The sequence below is a fragment of the Tenrec ecaudatus genome, chromosome X (genome assembly GCF_050624435.1).
Source record: "Tenrec ecaudatus isolate mTenEca1 chromosome X, mTenEca1.hap1, whole genome shotgun sequence".
Lineage (NCBI taxonomy): Eukaryota > Metazoa > Chordata > Mammalia > Afrosoricida > Tenrecidae > Tenrec > Tenrec ecaudatus.
The window spans coordinates 93,895,723-93,902,660 of record NC_134548.1 but is presented as its reverse complement, the minus strand read 5'-3'; the positions used below and the strand labels follow the sequence as shown (position 1 = coordinate 93,902,660).

The 6,938-nt window shown below is 41.6% G+C and overlaps 1 pseudogene; it reads left to right on the top strand.

Annotated features, from left to right (window-relative positions):
- Positions 1-1,189: 1,189 nt before the first annotated feature.
- Positions 1,190-2,419, top strand: LOC142435022 (heterogeneous nuclear ribonucleoprotein F-like; annotated as a pseudogene).
- The last annotated feature ends 4,519 nt before the right edge of the window (positions 2,420-6,938 follow it).

Below are 6,938 nucleotides of genomic sequence, written 5' to 3'. Positions count from 1 at the left end.
AGGGCCATGACCTCAACACCCCGGTCTGTACGCCACGCAGGCAAAAAGGCCAGGAGACAGGAGAGCAATGTATTGCTAACCAAGGCTTTTATATCTTTTGGGAGTGTGAAAACCCCTGAATTACAGGTAAAGACATACATCACAGGACGGGGTTGTACTATAGGTAATACAGTAATGAGAGGGGGATGATCTAGGGATATAAGCAATAGGAAGGGGAGGGATTGGGGATCCACATGTGTCAAGATTGGCTGATCCTAGATTCAGGATGGCAGCCTAACTTTGGATGCCACTGAGGTTTGACCTGTTCTCTGGTTCTCCATGGAAACAATTACTATCCTTGTCAGTAGGATGTAAGCTCCACCTACAGTGAACCAAACAATAGTCTGATGGCTGAATGCCTTCAGGGAGAATATTTCTAACCATCTGACCTCTCAGCATGTGCCAGCAAACAGCCTCTAATGTTTGGGAGACAAAGCTGGGGAAAAGTCTTTTTATATCCCACATTAATTGTTATTTTATTAAAGCTACTATGTAGTGAGAGGTCAAAATCCATTTATATAATTATGATTCCCATATATCCCTGGTTCACGTTTTGAGATATAATTATAATTTTATTGTAGTACATCATAGATCACCCCCATGGGCTTAAGGTAATTCTTTTGATTGTAACATTAATTTGGTCAAAGGTAAAAATTGATGGGCAAAGGCATTTAAACATGCATAGGACTTCTCATTGGACTCCAATACATGAATTGTTAATTTGTACACTTAAAAAATCTTGAGTGACTGGAAACTAGTTACATAAGGTGTGAAGGTTGGAGATATGATACTACCTTTAATAACGCTCATTTGCAAATGAGTATTAGATTAACATATGTCACAAAAAGGCAGAGAGACTATGAAAACTCCAAACATATGTTGGTCATGGCTCATCATTCTTTGATACTCTCCTGCCTGAGGAGATCACTGAAGAAAGATGCCATAACAAAGTGTGGTTAAGAAATTAAATGTGAAGAAGGGCTTCAGTCCGCAAGAGATGGAGAGAGGCCATGTGGCTAGTGGAGGAGCTCATTTTGGAAGGGCTAATTTGTAATTTCAAGTTAATCTTGAAACTGGGCATCTACCTTTGTCAGTTAAAGCCATTAAAAGCCACACTAAGCTGGTCCGACCCCTCACCTGTGCAGGCCCCATGATGCTGGGTGAGGGAAGTGAAGGTATTGTGGTCAAGCTCTGAGGCTTGCCGGGTTTTGATCAATTGAGGATATGCAGCATTTCCTCTCTGAATGCAAAATCCATGATAACATAGCAGGTGTTCGTTTCATGTACACAAGAGAAGGCAGACAGAGTAGTGAGGCGTTTGTTGAACTTGAATGAGAAGATGTGAAAATGGTCTTGAAAAAGGTCAGAGGAAGCATGGGGCACTGCTATATTGAGGTATTCAAGATCCAGTGAACACAAATGGATTAGGCGTTGAAGCACCATGGTTTAAACAGTGCCAGAATTGCCAGTGATGGTTTTGTGAGGCTCCATGAATTCCCATTTGGGTGCACAAAAGAATAAATTGTTTAGTTATTTTCAGGGTTGGAAATTAAGCCAAATGATATCACTTTACCTGTAGACCCTGAGGCAAAGACGACAGAACTCTTTTTGCTGTTTGCTTCACAGGACTGAGCTGAGAAGGCTTTAGGGAAGCACAAACAAAGAATAGGAGCAGGTATACTGAAGTATTGAAGAGCAGTCAGGAAGGAGTGTGATATACACTGACTCCCCTCGGAAGTTCCTGTCTGTGCAGCAGCCAGGGCCCTAGGACCTTCCCGGCACTGCTCAGACATGCATTGGCATTGCTAAAAATTCAGGCTTTGACAGGATGTGGTCTGGGGCCTATAGCACTGGATAGGGGGCCTATGACGAATGTAGTGGCCTCAGAGATAGATTTGGTTTCACCACTGGTCTATTTGGAAGCAATCTCAGTTATTTGCTGTCAGGAATGTATGACCACAGGTACAGAGAGTGTAAGTTTACCATCTAGCTCCTAATTGGACTCTGTGTTCATATGAGGGGGCTGTCTTTCAAAGCGATCAACAATGGCATTTTTAATTTTTTCTCTCCATTTAATCCTGTAAGAATAATATTGAGATTGGCCGTGATGGAAGAGTGACCAGTATAGCAGATGTTGAGTTTGGCACTCATGAAGAAGCCATGGCCACAGTGTTGAGAAACAGAGCCACTATGTAGCATACATACAAAGAAATCTTCTTGAATTCAACAAGGGCCAGCAATGAGGTATATAATAGTTAAATGATTCAGTGTATGGGGATGTTGACCCCATTTACTTACAATGAATCCTAAGAGCCAATCTGTGAATGACTGCTATGGAGCTGGAAATAGTGGTCAGCAAAACAGCATGGGTGGATACTAGTTTTATAAAAACTATTTTGAGTTATTTCAATTAAATTTTCCTGGGAAACCAACCTGCAGTGGAGAACAGTCAGCACAGAGAAGCTGACAGACCCAATTTGCACCCTGGGTTTTATGAAACCTGGATTGGAAAAAAAATTCTCTTCAGTGTTTTCTAATGCAGGCTTTCTTCTAGAAGCATGTGATAAAGTTATTGAGAACACAATAAACATTTTCAGCTTTTTTCATCAATGTGGTTGTGTACCTCAGAGTGACACCTGACTTTATGCACCTTTTACACCACATCAAAGTAAACCCAGAGGGGGCGGGCATACTATTTTGGAAAACTCTAAGTTGTGAGATCTCTAATCCAAAGAGAAAGATTTCTCATGTTTGTTCATTCTAGTTTGTTCTCATTTAAAATTTTTCAGGTTAAGTTTTAATCTTTTAAAAAAAGTTATTTTTGAAAATTGAGATATAGTACTAATACAGTAGGAAGTGATGAGGCCATGACTTAAACCTTTTTTGGCATTATGATTTTATTTTGGGTGTCTTTTGCCAAATGAAAATTGCTAATCACATTTCCCCCCTTAAAATAAAGACTTTTTCTCAATGAAAATAAAAGAAAGAAAAGAAATAATATGATGCCCAGTTATCAGGAAAAATGTCATGGGGTTCTTAATGGTTTGTCTCAAATAAGCATCTATCTAAGTGAGGAGTTAACTAAGTCCACACAGAAGAAGCACATCAGCCTATGCAATCCAAAAGTTGTAAATAAGAGTCAAACAAGGAGGAGGGAAGAGCGCCATTGCCTAAATTCTAAACACCCCGTTTTTGTAATGTTATGGATCATAATGAAAACCCAAGCACATTTGCCAGCTCTTTACCTGGACTGAGTCCCCCATGAATCCCCACTGTCCACAGACCAGGAACATGAACAATCCTAATAACAGACATAGAATATGTTAAAGTGGATTTTAACAGCAGAACTTAGGCTGGAATGTAACACTTTGTCATTAGATCTCACTTAGGAACAATTTGGAATTTGTTCTAAAATTTTAATATTCTCTTATATTCAGGTATTCCTCTATTTTATATGATCAGTCATTTATTTCTGCTAGGTTCTTTTTGTGTGCCCCACCCTTGTTTTGTGGGCTTTTCTTTATAGGGAAGCCAGGATATTTAAAAGCCAGGTGTATTTAAAATGATAGTAGCTGAATTAATGTTTGGCTGAGCACAGAAAGGAATGGTGACAGAAATAGGGAGTCAACACTAATGGGTACAAGAAGAAATAAAATGTCCCAATGTTGACTGTGATTGCACAATCCTACTTGAGATAACTGAACTATTAAATTGTATGAAATGTTAATTATATCTCAATAAAACTATTTTTGAGTACTTGATTAGGAACATAATGTTGGATATAGTCTCCCATTGTGGGTCTCTATAAGTAAGGTTAAACATTTTTCCCAATGGCAGGTTGCTCTTCTTGGTTGTCCCATCAACAGAAGTGAAATCAACTTCTCTGGGACAAAAATATATCTTTTTTCAAATACCACAAGAATCAAAAGGTAGTTTCAATGAAATAATAACATAGTCAACTATGTAGTCTAGTTTTATGTTACATCAGCATTATTTATATACCAATTTCATAATATATGAATAATTTTGTATATAGGCAATGTAAACATACTAGTATAAAATATCAATTGTTGTGGAAAACTTAACCTAGAATAAGAAAAACCATACATTAGCAATATCTGCAATCCTAGGCTTAAACAGGGATAAGTGTGAGGATGGTTCAGGATGATGCAGTGTTTCATTCTGTTATAAATAGAGTTCCTAAAGGTTGAAACTGACTCAATGTATCCAACAACAACGACAACAAAAACAACACAATAGCTACTCAATAATCTCCAAAGCTTGAAATACCGTTCTTTCTGAATCATCAAAATTTAAATTGCTTCAGTTCAATTTTAGTGTTGTGTGAACTTTATCTCCAAGTATTTGAAAAGTGATGATTCATGGGTTGACTATCTGGTGTATCTCTAATAATTTGATATGTGATTCACTAGAAGATCCAAGTTAAGACAGCCCTTGCTAATAGAGCAAATACTGTAACTCTAACTAATCCAATGGCATTTGCCTTGAGTAGATGTGCTCACAAATTCTTTATAGGGTTGAAAAGCAATAATGTTACATTGAGGACTAAGATCTGCTTCACTCAAGCCATAGTATATTCAATTACCTCATACGCATGCTTTCATGTGATTGGATTATATCTATCCAAGTTCAAGGAAATTCAATAACTACAACTGATATTCAACTCCATAAACCAACCACAAAATCTAGTGATAAAGAAATATAGGATTCTACCAAGAACTTCAGTCAGATATCGATCAAACATACAATGAAGATGAATTGATGGTTATTGGTAATTGGAATGCAAAAGTCAGAAACAAAAAGGAAGGAACAGTAGTTGAAAAATATGCACTTCATGATAGAAATGATGCTGGAGATCAAATGATAGAATTATGTAAAACCAATGACTTGTTCATAGCAAATACCTTTTTCCAACAACACAAATATACACACAGAGTTCTCCAGAAATTAAATTGACGACATAGTGGGAAAACATGACGGAGAAGCTCAACCTCAGCAGCTAAAACCAGACCAGGGGACAACTGTGCAACAGACCACCAATTGCTCATATGGAAGTCAAGGGAAAAAGCTGAAGAAAACTAAAATAAATTGAGACCGGTCAAGATGGCACACAGGTGAGCAGCATATACTGAGGGCTCTTTCGTGCAAGGCAGGGTTTAGTGTCCAGGTGGCCGAAAGGAAGCATTCTGTTGAGAGAACCCCCTGGGACAACATCCCACCCCGAGCCCATGCATCTGTTCTGCGCCAGAGTCCTGGTGATCTGGGATCCGATTCTTGAGACATTTCAGCTCATCAGGCTGAAAGGCCCCAGCGCACAATGCCACCACCGATGCCACAAGCAGCGATAGACCCACCCCACTCCCAGGCCAGGTCTCCGTGCCAAGAGTTGCTTGACTGCTCCGCCGAGACACACACAGCTGTGGCGGGACCCCGTGCATCAGCTACTCACTTGTGGTGCTCCACTAGGAGAGGCGTCCCCTTCCCACAGTTCCCCTCTCTCCATGTGGCACCAATCCACCCAGGGCCTCAGGTTCCTCCTTCCATTCACCCGGGGCCCTGGTAACTGATCTGCAGTCTACCGGTAGCTGATTAGGTGACTTCAGACAGGGGGCACTCCACCCTTAGTATCGCCTAGGACCCCTCCACTGGCACGCCCGCCTGCCCATCTGCCCACAACCACCAGCTTCGCTCCCGCTCCCTGTGTGGTCTCGTTGCAGAACACTCTGTGAGCCGGCAGCCCTGGTCATTCCCCGCCGGGGCCACACACTGCAAGATCCCATACCATTTCTAACCCCTCTGTCACGAGCGGCGCAATCAATAATTACATAATGCTCAGACATTTTCGAACGCTCGGTTTATTCACTACAAACACAGATCAAACAATCTAAAACTATCTCAAAGTACTAAGGATAAGAGCATTAGGGAAAGTATGAGAACAAAGGCACAATAACAGTACTCTTCACACATATCATTCTAGCATCACAGTCCCAATAAGCACTGCCTCATCATCGGTGTATTCAACCAAGGTAGAGTTGGAGATAACAGGAGCTGATGTCTCCTTGGTTCCTAGCTCTCTGAAAAATCAGTGTCTCTACCTGGGTTTTTATGGACAACTTGGCTGGCTCTTTGACGTATTCACTGTCGCAGTCAAATCTTATCGGGTTTCCCCACACTTTAGGCAGCTTGGCTGGCTTTTTGACATCGGTCAGGTTCAGCCAAGGCTTATCGGGGTTCCCCACACTTTAGCGGTGGCTCCTTGGACCATCTGTTGATTGTTGGCGATGCTTCAACTTCCTGGCTAGGCCCCAATGTCACACTTTATTACTTCTCTAAAATGGAGTTTCTTGTGTTTGTTTCTTGTGAAGTGGCTCAACATCTTGAAAGGTAGTTCAACGTCTTGCAAGGAAGTTTTATAATGCTCTCACGGCCCGGTCCATGCCACTGTGGTTCCCACTGATGATCCCAGCACCAGCATCCCCAAACACCTTCCTGCCCCCAGCCTGTTCCTGCCGGCACAGGAAGCTAGGCCTCAGCCCTGCGTTTCCCACCAGAGCCTCTTCTACCTGCTCATGGACAGCCCATGCCACTGCAGCATCCCTTGCTCACCAGCCATTTCCAGACGGCACAGGAGGCTCTAGTGCAGTGCACTTTCTGCTGGCGCAGCTTCTGCCTACCACCTAAACACTTCAGGCCTGCACAGATATGGGGGAATGCATGCTTGATCAGAAGAGCATTCATTCCCCCACATAGCCTAGCTTCAGAGCCCTAGATCAGCAACACCTCCTGTGGCAGGGAGGCCTATGCCACCTTCACCATCTATTCGGCATCTTTAAAATTTGTTCTCTTCTTTTTCTTTTCCTTTTTTCTGTTTTTCTCCT